The sequence below is a fragment of the Aythya ferina genome (genome assembly GCF_964211825.1).
Source record: "Aythya ferina genome assembly, chromosome: 1".
Taxonomy (NCBI): domain Eukaryota; kingdom Metazoa; phylum Chordata; class Aves; order Anseriformes; family Anatidae; genus Aythya; species Aythya ferina.
In genome coordinates, this window is record NC_140296.1 from 163518810 (window position 1) to 163533318 (window position 14509).

Here is a 14509-nt window from a genome sequence, read left to right on the forward strand (position 1 = left end):
ATGCCATTTTCCACTGTTTTGTGCCTTCAGTAGGAAGAATGGGAGCTTTAGTGACATTAACAGAGAGGGAATGGGACTCTCCATTACAGGGTTGGTAGATGACTGGTACTTGAGCCTCCACACTACCACTCAGGCAGTACGTAAACACGTTTTCTGAAAACACTACAAGTTTTTCTACACCCTTGTACTTACCTAGGGATATAGCCACCATTCTCTCCGCTAGAACTGAATAGTGACTTGGAGTACAGACTAGCTCTTCACAAGTCACTTCTGCCTTTGGTTGAGAACAAAGCGTTGTAAGTCATGGCTGAAACTAAAGCATGTACTGAGCTCTGCCATCCTCTCCTGAGGTAGAAATGGAGGGCAGGTGAGAAATGGCTGCTTATGGCTTTGGCCTGCAGGTCACCTGGGATAATCCACGTGCCTTAGATGGAGAGCAGCGCTTCTTGGTTGCTCAACACTCTCGATACTCAAAGCTAGCTATTAAAAACCAACCAACCAACCCTCTATGTTTTGGCCAGGCACTGCCTGTAGTAGACAAAACTTGAAGTTACATCCCAGAGAACCAACGAACTGGACCACGGCCCCCATAAGGATGCTCCAGTACAGATGCTGCCACCAGCGCCACACCAAGTGGGTAACGCCAGTTACTTTCAGGGTAGCCCAGCGGACCTCGGCCTGGCTTTGGGAGGTGCTGGCAACCCACGGCCGCTGTGGGGGGAAGCCAAGGGAGAGAGGGCCAAGTGTGGGGTGCACGGGTGGGCTGCGGGTGGGTTGCGGGTAGGCTGCCTCTGGGCCCCACAAGAGCGCCCCCTGGCAGCGGCGGTTGCAGGGCGCCCCCAGGCCCCTGCGCGTTACCGCCGATAACCACCCGCCAAGGGGCGGAGCCACGCGCTCATTTAAATACTGCCGGGACTCATTTGCATGCCGCCAAGATGGCCGGCCCGGCGATTGGCCGGCTCCGAGGCAGCCCTCGCGGCCGGCCCCCGTGCCCGCGGAGGGGGCGGGGCCTGAAAGGAGAGGGGAGGGGACACGGGCCTTATTTGCATAACGGCCCGGCGCGTGCGACGGGGGGAGGCGGTGTTGGTGCCCGGAGCGGGTTCCGATTTTGAATCTACGGCGGCAGCAGCGGAGGAGGCGGGCGCGGCGTTAGCGGCCGGGCGCAGCGGCAGGGGGACTTCCGCAGAACGCGGCGGCACAGGTACTGCGCGGCCCCGGCGGGCGGCGGGGCGCGTTCCCGCGGCGGCCGGGCAGCGGCAGCACTTGGCGCGGAACGCTGCCCCGCGCTGTGGCGGCGGCGGCGGCGGCAGGAGTGCGCATGCTCCGGGGCTGCAGGTCTGCACAGGCGCCGCGCGGCGCAGCCGCTCGCCAGCGCAGCGCAGCTCCGCGCAGACTGCATGGGAGCACGTGACGCGGCTCCAGTGCAGGCGGCGGCGCGCATGCGCGTTGCTGTTTTCGCCCCGAGGTGGCAGCAGGTGGGGAGCGTGGCGCGGGGGCGCGCCTGCCGCCCTGCCCTGCGCGTCGGGGGCTCCCGCGGCGGCCGCTGCGGCTCGCAGGTAGGTCTGGCGTGGGGCAGGGCGAGCGTGGGGCGCTGTGCTCGGTCGTGAGGTGCGGAGGAGAGCTGGGTGACACCCGGCAGGAGCCCGAGCGCTGTCTGGGACGCGCCTTGGCGAGGCGTGGTGAGGTGAGGTAGGGGTGCTGCGGTCCACCCGCAGCAGGTAGGTGTTGAGGTGGGACGGCAGCACGCCCTGCGCCTCGAAAGCACCTCCTGGCTCGCTGTGGGAATGGGGAGTGGCCGCCTGCACCTGCCAAATGGCCTCGAAAGACATTGGCATCGATGCTGAGCGCTGCAGCGGAAGCGCTGCTGTGGAAGCAGCGAGGAGGAAAACGCATCTGGTGTTACTGCGCGCGGTGTGCGCGGGTGAGGTTTCAGTTTGAAGTTCCTGCAGCAAATGGCCTTGCTCGTTTTCTGGAAATGCGCATGTTTCAGTGAGGAAACTTAAAAAACAGGCCCAGTTGTGTATTAGTTATTTCTGTCGTATTCTCAGTGAACTTGGCCAGAGTTACCGCTTAAGGCTGCCATGTGGAAAATAGTGGAAGCGTAAATTGTATGCTGATGTAAAGAACGCACGCTTGAACTTCTAACTTTCTTTGAACTTAAACACTTAGAATATTGAAACTATTGATAGTCACTGCTGTGGTATTGGTGCCTGTTTGAGGTATGGCATTCTTGATTGCTTAACCTTGAGAAATATCCAATGGAAATGCTTCCATTAGAATATTTTGTTGCATAGTAGTAATGGTGAAACGACTACAAAATAATGATCACGCTGACGTTAAAATATCGCAGATAGGCTTGTTGGACAGAAAAATTAGATGGAATTGCTGATGGGGAAAAATATTCTCTTAAAATGAAGAGGTGAGATGCACATTGCACAGCTCAAATGTTTTACACAAAAAAAATTGAGCTTAAAACAGCAGTTTTAATCAATCGTAGAAAAATAACACTTGCACATTTGGACGTCTTATTTAACGTTAGTCCAAATTGCAGAAATAAGAGTATGTTAGTAGATATTATACTTGGTCAATATCCTTGATTGTACAAATAAATGCAGTATTATTATGAATAAATCTATTGGAATTTGCATCTGCAAGATCACAGCCAAACAGTGGGCTTCTACAATATTTTCCCTTAAAAGTTTGGATGTATTTGGGGATATTCGTTGTTATACCAGTTTCTTCTATTTAAAATTATTCCAATTATAAATATTTTGTATATATATAAAAATACAGAAAACGTACTTAATGTCCATTTAAATCTGAAATTTAGAAGTTAAATATGAACTTGATACAGAGGTAAACTTAAAAGAATGTAAGAAGTATGTAAGATTTTATGATTGGGTATTGTTTTGTGCAGTCCCAGGGGAAGGTATGAAAGAGGATATTGCCTTGAACATTAAGAATTTTTTCGAGGAGGAAAAATAAGCAGAGAACTGCTATTTGATATGTGATCATGGATAGGCAATTTCTCACTTTTCAAATCAGTGAAATGGGGCTAATGGTGATTGTCAGGACCATCATAAAATAAAATCACTACTGCTTTCACGTGGACTTGTGCTATTCATGAATCATGGCAATTAAACCCACTATTTATTACTCAAGATTGGCGGTTATGTTACTATTTTATATGCTTCAGAAGCATCAAATTAAATTCTTACATATATGTAATACAGAAAAGAATGGTATTGCTTATTTTGGATAGCAGTAAATTTTTAGATAAACAACAAATATTTAAAATACTGAAAATTTTGTTACTGTTTATAAGTAACTGCTCATTCTGTGTTCTTTTTTCAAAGAATATCAAAAGGTCTTTATGTTCTCTTAATTGTATTTTTATTTTAGCAGACTTATTATCTTGCTTAGAATAAAAGTATTTTCATCAGTTGCAACCTTGCCATCAAGTGTAGCAGTGCTGAACTGATGCTTCTGATAACGTAGCACAGTTCTGTGTTTTGCTGTATGAATTCATTTGACAGGACTATCTTGGATGTTGTATAGGCTTGAAACTGGTTGTGCTTAACAACTGTTTCATAGTAGGATGCATTACTTATATAGATCAATTAAAACAGACATTTTTATGCTGTTACTGAGGGACCTCTTACATCTCATTTCCCATCCGTTAAGTCTGTTTCCAGTAAGATACTAATCCCAATAGACATTCATACATGCCATGTTTTGTTGAAACCTCCTGCTTTAGCTTGCATTGTTATGCCCATTTCACATATGTAGAAGCTCAGCACAGCATCAATTATAGTATGTTATTTTTCTTGTAAAGGGTCTGTTGGTAATGCTTCCAGAACTTGGGATGCAAGGACAGGAAACATAGCCTGCTATAGACGAATGCATTCCCTCCCCCCACCAGGGAAGGTGATTTTGCTAGCCAAGAGCCTGAACAACCTAGGAATAAAAATAATTTAATTCTAAATACTGATTTTTGCAGAATCTCTATAAAACAAACAGCTTAAAATGTTAAATGACTTTTAAAATCCTATTTTAGTAAGCAATTTTAATTGGTAACTAAATCATAATTTTCAGTATGCTTCATTCTGATTTTTGGAAGAATACTTTTTTTTGGTAGCAAATAGAAGATACTTCCAAGATGAAAAATGGTTAATTAAGCCTGATGATATATTTTCCTTCCAAAACAAGAAAACATAAATTTCCCCGAATCTAAAATTTTTATAATAGCTAAAATATTAATGAGGTTCATCTGTACTTACTGTTGGGAATCTTATTTATGCCAAAAATCTCTTAGTTATGAAAAGTAGACAGTAAGACCAAAAGATATTTGATTAGTATGTTGGTGTTAGCTTGCAACAATGTATTTTTTCCTATTTGCTCTCCACTTTGTGTTTTTCTATATTGTGTGCTAGTCATGTTTATATCATGAGGTCACTTCCACAATGAATTCAGTGATACAGATGTGAATCACAATTTTTCTGAGAGATATTAGCTGAGGAAAATGAGTTGTGAGTTTTACAACCATTAAGGTTTGATTTTTTTTTTTTTTTCTTTTTCCCAATATATTTTTATATGTTTCTCTTAAATGCAGTGAAATCTAAGATTGTTAATGTTTCTCAGCTACAACCGTGCCTGGACTATTTTATTACTCCTACTCAGTATGTGACATTACTTTGAGAGACTTATCTACACATACACAGTAACTGATAACTGCCCAACACAAATGATGTGTTCAGAATGTGTGTTTTTAAGTCAGGAATTTTAGTTATACTTTGTGCACCATATCCATATGAAAAAAATGCTCGTTTGTTTCTATCATACCTCAGGAAACAATGTTTATCAAGCTTCAGTGACTTACCTTACTGTTCAGCTGATATTTGGATAAGGTGATGGTGGTTTTTTTTTTTTTATATATAATTTTGATTTACTCATTTTTTGACAGCTCAGTAAGAAGCAGAGAGAGAGGTTCTTCTCTAAAGCAATCTCTGTATACAAGTAGTTCTTGTTAAATTGGACAGTTATGGAGTGTCTTAATCTCTGCATAAAGTTCAGAAGAGAATTGTGTAATACTTCATATTTAAAATTCCTGCAGCTCAGTCCTTGCTTTGGATGTTAAAGCCTGGTGGGTGATTGCAAAGAAAGTAATTGTATAGTATTTTAGCTTTAAGTTTTTCAGTCAGGAGCATATATTTTTGTCACTCTTTGAGTTCTGAGTATCTTTTCAAAATACAAATTTTCTGTAATATTCTGGAATCTTAATTCTCATTCTTAGAGGTTTTATTTAGTGATTATAGTGTGTTCAGGTGTCTTACCTTTCTTGTTATGTGTTTTTTTTTTTCTTTTTTTTTTTTTTTTTTCCTTTCTTTGCCTTCCTTTGCCACAGCAGCAAAGGGAATTAGGAAATCCTTGACTTTGTATAGGATGTTTTAGGTTTCTGGAAACATCTTATTATTCAAGCTCATTTTTAATCTACAGATCAGATAATAAAATGGAGTGTCATGAATTTTAGAGATCCAGTTTCTGTATTGGTACTTGTATTTACAGAATACGTTAATAATTTATCTTAGAATGATAAGGACTGAGCTAAACCAATGATTTTTTTTTTTTTTACTTGACAGGGTATAAACAATTGAATTGTGATTCGGAAATGTGAGTCTAGTTTTGTGTTTACTTCTGTTGCATATTCTGGCTGTAGTTAATATTGTAGTTTTTATTTCTGATTGCTACTAATGGTCTATTTTGACTATTCGTGTACATACAGTAAAACTATAAAATCCAAAAATAGACAGTAAAATTGCAGTTACACTTGAGTTTTACATGGCTTTATTTATGTTTTCATCTAAGGCTACATTAGCCACTAAAACCAGAATGTTGTTAGTGAAAAATGAATGCTTGCATGAAATTTTTGTAAGTGCATAAAGGCTATTAAATGGTACTTGTGCCGTGCCACTAATAAAATACGTATTTAACAAATATGTTTCTTAACCAAAAAATTGCAAAAAGCACATGACAAAAAATATTTTAATTGTCACAGTCCACAGGTTTTAGTTGAAACCTGCTCACTTCTAGTATGTTAGCCCAACTTCACGTGATTGTTGTCTGTCAATTGATCTATCCTCAAAAATTTTTGAAAGACTTGACTGCTGTCAATAAATCTGACAGTAGTAGGTCTCCAAGGTAATTAATTCCACCAAGTTTGTGAAAATAAGCAGCTGAGGTTAGGAGAGACTATCCCCAGTGATGTAAAAGGCATGAAGAACCTCACAGGAACACATTGTTTTGGGGTGATAAGTAGCTGGTCAGCCGGAACATAGGTACTGTCTGTGAAAGCAGTATGGAGGCTGTTGCATTAACATACAACTTCAGGCTGTATGGTACAGATGGTTGCCTGGTGTGGTAAGGCACCAATAATAACCTGGGGTTACTCTGATAAAAAGTAACAAGATAGTGTTTACAAATTTGCAGGAAATGTGGTTTTGTTTTTTTTCTGTTGCGTGCTCATTATCTTGTTTAGTATTACCGACATGTACTTTAAAAAATTGCCCGTGTTTGCAACAGCAGGTCGTCCCCCCTCATCTCTCCCCCTCCCCTTTTTTTAGTAATGATTCCTTGGTGTTGTAGCTAAAGGCATCATAGTAACTGTGGTATTAAATAAATGCGTGATCCTCAGTTGTTTGAAAGCTTTCATCATGTCATTGTGGAGCAATTCAGAATACTGTATATACATATGTGTTCATATAAATGCCCTTGATGTTCCTTTGTGATTTATGAGCAACTTAAACAACAACATTTAAAATAAATAAATAAACACCCACTAGCTTTGCCCTTTACAATGTTTGATTTTGAGATGTGTATGTTATAAATGACTGAAAACTGTACTGATGAGTATCAGCTCTTATTTCTTCCAGGAACAAACATCAAATCACAGGAGGTCTTAAGTAAATTAGGTGGCTGTGTGCAGGGTAATTCTTAATAACTTATTTATTAAGATACTTAGGTGTACCAGTACAGTTTACTTCTTGTGTTTAACCTTATGTTTTTAATACAGAAAAAAAGTTTTTCTCTTCTAGATCCAGTTTCTGAAGATAATTTTAAGTGAACTCACACAGTTAATGCAGAGGTATATGAATGGCATGAACAGAAGTATTTCATCTAGCTGTTAAAATAACCAGTGTATTTGCAGTGCTCTGTCATTTTGTGCCATAGAGAAACAATATGTTTAATAATAACAAAAAAAAGACACTTGCCATGACAGGAAGTTCCTTCCACAGTTGACTCCAACCTATTAAGAAGCAGTGTGGCCAGCAGGTCTAGGGAAGTGATTGTCCCCCTGTACTCGGCTCTGGTGAGGCCGCACCTCGAGTACTATGTTCAGTTTTGGGCCCCTCGCTACAAGAAGGACATCAAGGTGCTTGAGCAAGCCTAAAGAAGGGCAATGAAGCTGGTGAGGGGTCTGAAGAACAAGTCTTACAAGGAGTGGCTGAGGGAGCTGGGATTGTTCAGCCTGGAGAAGAGGAGACTCAGGGGAGACCTTATCGCTCTCTATAGGTACATTAAAGGAGGCTGTAGCGAGGTCGGGGTTGGTCTATTCTCCCACGTGCCTGGTGACAGGATGAGGGGGAATGGGCTAAAGTTGCAACAGGGATGTTTTAGGTTGGTTATTAGGAAGAACTTCTTTACTGAGAGGGTTGTGAGGCATTGGAACGGGCTGCCCAGGGAAGTGGTGGAGTCACCATCCCTGGAGGTCTTTAAAAGACATTTAGATGTAGAGCTTAGTGATACAGTTTAGTGGAGGACTTGTTAGTATTGGGTCAGAGGTTGGACTAGGTGATCTTAGAGGTCTCTTCCAACCTAGATGATTCTGTGATTTTATTGCAGTTTCCACAAGGCACTTTTACATAAACGTTGCGCACTGATTTTTTTATTTTTTTTTTTTGAAGAGCGTTTCAAAGTGTTTTTAGAAAACTAGCACATTGGCATACACACTTGCTGACTACATTAACAGTTTCCTTCATTGGTCCTACCATCAAGTGGTTTGGACTTGCAGGAAGAACATGGGTGTCATGCAAACTTTGACTTTTCCTGACTCTAGTCTTATGGTTGTCATGGATTTTGCCCCCCTCCCCCGGGCAAACAGTAGTTAAAGTAAGTTTAATCTACCAAGTTCTTTCAGTTATGTGTGTTTTTTTTCTTGTGTTAGTCTTCTTGAGTGTGTAAATACAGGCATAAGGGAGGGTTTCAGTAGATGGTCCACTGAAACGTTAAATCAGATGCATACTTCATTAAGTGGAGGAATTGTTTTGTTCACTTAATAAAGATACTACTCAAAAGAAGAAGGTAAATAATATGGATGAGGTGTGTTTTGTGCCCAGAGAAGTATGGATTATATGTAGTAGACTGATCTTTAGATCTACGATGTCAGCAAAACAAATGTTTTTGTGCTTTGGCTTTTTTTTTTTTGCTGACATTATAATGTGAAAACTTAAAACCGTGTCTGAAAATCTGTAATTTTCTGCCTTGTCAATTGATTCTTTAGGGTCGGAGCCATAGTATAAAATCTGACCCTACATAATGGCATTTGGGGGAGGGACATGTCTGCTTGTATTACTTCCGTGTAAGGAAGGAAACAGGGAAATGACAGGCTACAGTTCTGAGTTTCCTGTTTGATGTTCATGAGAAGGTTGGAAAAGAGAAGCTCCATTTTAGAAATTAACCTGTGACTAGAATAATTGAACTTGCTGGAATAGTACTTTAGTGGGTTGGCTTGTCATTAAAAGAGGGCAGAGTTAAGGATGTTAGGAGTTTTTATTGTGTGTGTAAGAGAAATGTAAACGTATGAGGTAACTTAAGTTAAAATTCCATTTTGAATCCATTTTTAAAAATGCCTGATTTCCACATTTATTTCTGAGTATTGGAGAACCTGTATAAATGCTACCCTAAGTAGCAATAAGAAGTGGCAATCTCACACTTACATAGCAGTTCTGCATTACTATAGGTTCACTTCATGGTTCCTCAACCAAAATATTCACAAATGAGTTATTCAGATCTCAATTTGACATTTAATTAAATATCTGGTTTTATTTTACTATTCAATTTGGCTAGTATTTTTAAATAAATAGCACACCTGTGCAGTTAAGTATGCTGAAATGAAGTCTGAGTATATGCTTATAGTTCCTTAGTATTTGGTTAGATTTCTTGAGACTGGGTGTCTGTATTAACTTGTCAGCACCTCTGTGTTCATGAAGTTTTCTGATGAGGTGATTGACTGCATGCAGCATGTGATGTGAGCTCTGTTTTCTATGGGTCAGAGGAAGTGTTCTCTCACTCCTTATTTTTATCTTTTTCAAATAGGCCAAAGGAGTTTTGCCTATACAAACCTATTTAAGTTACTGAGTTTCTATATAGAGAGCTCCAGGACCAAATGTCAGAGTACTGTACAAGTGTAGCTCTTGGGTTCCAGTGGAGACCCCCGTTAGGTTTACGTTGAAGTTGTAGGAGTGGAGATCAGAACTCAAATTTTGATCTAGGAGTGTTGTGGATGTGCTCATTGTAGAATTCTATTTAAAACACTTGTTACTGTGGAAATCAAAATGAATGTATTTGTCATAAATGAAATACTAAGTTTGAGTTTCGAAATGTTAGAACTTACTGCAAATCATTGTAAGGTAAAGACATTTTATGTATAAAGTTCAGAGTAAACAACTTGGGGTTATAACTGGTTATTCAAAAATATTTGTTTTTCGAATTTGTTGTGAAGTTCATTTTGATGTTGTAATGGATCTTGACCAAAAAAAGCTTCAGTGTAGTAGGCAATTTTCAAGTGTCTGGTGTGTAATGGAATTGTACCCCAGTCCTCAAAATTTTGCTTAAGAGACCGGTCTTTTGGGCACTTGAACTTAAAGCATACTTTAATTATTATATTCAAAGGATTAAATTAATTTATCTTACTATAGTTATTAGATGTTCTCTCCCTTGTGTTGCAAACCATGCTTTTTCTTTTGTCCTTGTATTAGCCAGGTGGTGCATTCAAACATATTAAGTTTGAAATACTAGTGCAGATGAGCACATCAGACAACTACTGCTGGCATGATTAATCAGTCCTGAAATAACCAGCTACAACTGGCAACAGATACATGCACACTTACATAAGTTTAGATATTTTAATAGGAGAATGGATGGAGGGCATGTTCTATTTTCTTAACCTTTACAAAAAAAAAAAAATAATAATCAACATTCATTTCCTTCAAGATAGGCCCGTCTGCTCTTGTAGTTGTTTTAAAATAGCTGTATTTGCATTTTCTAGAGGACAGGTTACATGATGCAGCAAGGCAGATACGGCAGTGCTCCCTCCAGATCTGATGCACTGTTGTTGCCTGTATGACAGCAGACAATTGGCATTAATGAACAAAACCTAAAGGGGAACCTTATTAGCTTAACTTCAGCTTGCATTCAAATTGTGTTTTCATCTGGCATTCCACTTCCCACTCCTATGCCCACCCCCCACCAGGTTCCCAAATCAGTTCTTTAAGGACAAACTTCTTAGCATTTAAAAAACAAAAACGTTAAAAAATATAGTAAAAATTGCTGAAGGGATTCTAGATCTTTGGGGAGGGTGAACTTGTATACTGTATGACTTAAAGAATTAGATATGTGGTTTCTGTGGTGACTGAAGTTCCTGAGTGTTCTTGAGTTACGGGGTTTTCTAGCTTCCTTATTTCTAAAGCAAACTGCCTTTAATTGGGAAAAACAAAAACAAACAAAAAAAAACTTTTATTGGACAACTAATATTTCAAATTTAACAATACTTTCCCTTTTGAAACAGAGGTACGGATATGGTTTAGTATTTGTTGTCGCTTTTGTTTTATTTAAAGGATTGAAATGAGGCTGCTCTTGAGAAGTATGCCATAGTGTTTGTCAGTTCTAGGCATGAAGTGGCTCTATCTATGGCTGTTAATATGTGAAGTGGAATCCAAGCTGCCTGGAGTTAGGGAGGATTTGAAGTATGTGATACAAATCCTAACTGCAGGCCTAGCAAGGCTGCCTCTCTTAATATCTAGTGGGTTTTGGTTTATTTTCTGTTCTCTTTGCCAGTGGTGCTCTGAGTAGCTGCAATGTTGCATCCATGCGTTAACCATTTTCTGCCTAAAAACCCATTTCTCTGGCCCTCCTCTCCCTATGCTGTTTGTGTGGCAAAGAGGGAGGTGCTCTGCTGTATAAATGTTTTATCCACTGCTGAGTTGTCACTGAATGGCTGGTCTTGAGTGCACAGTGCAGCCATCTTAATCATGTTTTCAGTGCAGCTGAGACAGTGCAGTTTCAAAATGGCTGCCGAGGTGTTCTTCATTGCAGCAGTTTAGCTTGACTGTATGCAAATGAGCAGAGCTGTTGGCACCACACGCTTCAGAACTTGGAGGTAAGCACTAGCTCTGCTTTGCTGAGAAACAATTACAAATTTTAAACAATTACAAATTTTGTTCAATCAAAATGCTAGAATTCTAACCTGTATAAAATACCTTAAAGTATTGGTGGTTTTTTTTTTTTTTTTTTTTTGGCAGCAGGAGGGCGTGGTTTCCCCCCCCATCCCCCCCTCCCTTCCCTGAATTAATTCACAGACCTCTATCCTTTCTCAGTTACAGGGTAGATTGGGTGGGACAGGAGGGGTCAGAGGTCATACCCCCATGTCTTGTTAAACAAATGATTTAATTTTGGCTCCCTTCCTTACCAGGCCAGCTCTTACTTCATGCTGCCGTTTCTCAAAAACTTGCCTCGTGGTTTAACTAACACCTAAAATAAATTCTTTATGAACTTAATTACACTCTTGTAATTGAGTGGCTAAATTTACGTTTGATATCATATTTTCAACATGTTATTTTTTTCCCCCAATGTTAAATGAGAACTACAAAACCTGAGTAAATACATTTGAATAGTGATGATAATGTAAATGTTAACCATTTTGCAGGTACCAGTTATTTGCTATTCAACAATTATAGTACCATAAATCCTGTAGAAGTACTGCAAAAGATAAAGTGAAAGTTTCAAGTTAAATTGTTCTTTTATTTCTTAGGTGAAATCTGAGTTTCAAAATGCTGGTGGCTTCATGTGACTTAGGCATTTCCTGTGCATGTTACTGGTTAAAGGCAGCCTAGCTATTTGTCATGCTTGACGCCCATTAAAAGGTTGTTGGTAGGTGGTGTTGTCCAGGGGCGTGAAGTTGGGAGAAAAGCAGTGCTCAGATTTTTTTCCATTGGGGAAGGGGAGAACAATACAGCAGGAAGAGGCTAAGACATTTTTCCTCATGACTTATCTTCTTTTTTGGAGTTTGTCTTAAATACCTAACTAAGATCTCAATGGGGTCTTAAGCTAGACGCATGTTAATTCTACAGTAATTATATAAGGAGTTATTTGAAGTTCTCCACAAACATATTAGGAGCAGCAGAAGAGCTGGATAACTCATCAGTATATAGTTAATAATATTTTCCTGTCTGAAGTTGAATTTAGTGCAAAGGTTGTGGAAGTCTATATTAAATGCCTGAAAGTTTACTTCTTCCTCAGTATTTTTGCACATTGACCTGGTGTTTTTAGCATATTCTGTAACAAAACACTTGGTGGTTAAATTAGTCTTTAAATATTTGCTTGTATAAATCTTCTAGTGGTAATGGTAGTACGCTCTTCTGAAGAAACAAAGTATTTTGAGCAGATAGTGCACATCAAGTTCTCAGGAGATGATGTTGCATGTTTACCTGTGTATTTGGTGTAAGAAATAATAAAGAACTCAGTGAAAATCAGTCATTTAAGGCTAGGTAGATTGTTGACTTCAGCTAACTGTAAATCTGGAAGTGGTCACAGGCTCTCCATGCATTAGGGTAACAAGTCAGTGATAGAAATAATGCAGATGTACAATCACAGGTGATGCTGAAATGCAGTTAGGTGGGTAGTCTATTACTTATTTATTGCTAGAGGAATTTTGTTCAGTGGTCTTGACTTAAGGCAGGTTTTACTTCATAGTCTTTTTCTTGGTTAAGAAGGTAGGTAGGTAAGATACTGCAATCAGTTAGGCACTTCCAAATGTCTGAAAAGTTGGACAACAAATTCTACTTATTTTGCTAAAGTGTGCCTCATTTAATAAATGTATACTCATAACGTAAGGAGATATCCTGCTTCCCATCCCACAAACAATCTTTCTGATTTCTTACAAGATACTGAGTCAAGTCATCCTGACCCCTGTCTTAAAAATGATTACAGAGGTTTGTTTATATGGTTTTAGTCAGTTATTGTTGCTGATTAATTCCAGATGTTAATAAACCATTGTTTGAAGCAAGAAAAAATAATTCATTCTGTATCATAAGACAGCTGAAGTCCTACTTGGTAGTCACTGAAGGGAATGAAATTTTGTCTAAAACATATGTTAGCATACATACACATGAAAACTGTCAAACATTATTGATTCTGCTGTTTTTTGTTAACCCCTCTTTCATGGGAACATGAAAAGGGAAAGTGGCATATTTTTTGACATTCACTGTAAGGAGTAGTTCTTCAGATGTATTAGATTTGAGTACAGTAACTTACATGTACGCTGTGTCTTTCTTTTACACAATTCTTTTTGTACCTTTTTTGGTACCAAAAAAAAAACAAAACCACCAACCTTTCTGTGAGCTAAGTAAGCTTATTCCCATTTTAGAGAAAGCATGATGCCCAGAGAGATTGGCAGGGTTCAGAGGAAAGCTCCTCTTGGCTCTACAGTGTTTGCCTTTTTCCTTTGTTCTTTGGTTTACTTTATAACAGGCCATTTTGAAAAACATCATTCTTGGAAGTCCTGTAGGATATGAGTGGGAGGCATAGAGTGTTTCTGTTGTAGTGAGATGTGTGGAGGTGTGATGCGATTGGGGTTTTTTGTTTGGATAATTTTCTTTTTTTTCCTTCCCTAAAGTGGGCATTGGAATGCATAAAGTATGGTGGGTTTTGAAACCTGTGTTAACGTGGAACACATTCCTGTTCCAGAAGTCCAAGTATACAGTAATGGTTGGTGTGCAGAATACACTAGTAGCTGTCACCATGACTTTCCCTCTCTCCAATGTTGTTAATAGTTGCCTTTTTGACTATTGAAGAACAAACAAAAAACATTTGATTTACTTGCATGTGAATGCTGCACTCTAAAGAATACAAAGATGCACATTTATTAAATATATGAATTATATGTGCATGACCTAAATTAGGAACAGTTGTGTGTAATGAATTATCAACTTAACTAAATTGATTGCTGTGCATTTTAAATGTGAGATGCGTCATCAGATTCTCCACTTCGGAGACCTGCTGCATTCTAGAATAATTAGTTTTGCAGTGCTGATACCTGAAGGGTAGGCTTTCAGAAATAAACTCCAAATAGGGTAGCAGTGTCAAATACATGTGAATTTCCAAGAGAAATGTGCAACACTGAAGGAGTTTATAATTTTTTTTTTTCCTAGTGGTATATTCAAGAAAACTATTCTAC

General features: G+C 39.4%; 1 protein-coding gene across 4 annotated transcripts in view; it reads left to right on the forward strand.

The window, feature by feature from the left end:
* The first annotated feature begins 1047 nt into the window (after window positions 1–1047).
* ATF7IP (activating transcription factor 7 interacting protein) overlaps window positions 1048–14509 on the forward strand; it is a 105625-nt gene continuing 92163 nt past the window's right edge. For 3 of the 4 annotated variants that reach the window (XM_084534478.1, XM_084534479.1, XM_084534473.1), the window contains exon 1: window positions 1048–1201. The gene's annotated coding sequence lies outside the window, so the exon portion shown is untranslated. Of the gene's footprint in view, window positions 1202–1286; window positions 1557–14509 lie in introns of those variants that run through there. The other variant, XM_084534477.1, reaches the window with a different exon arrangement.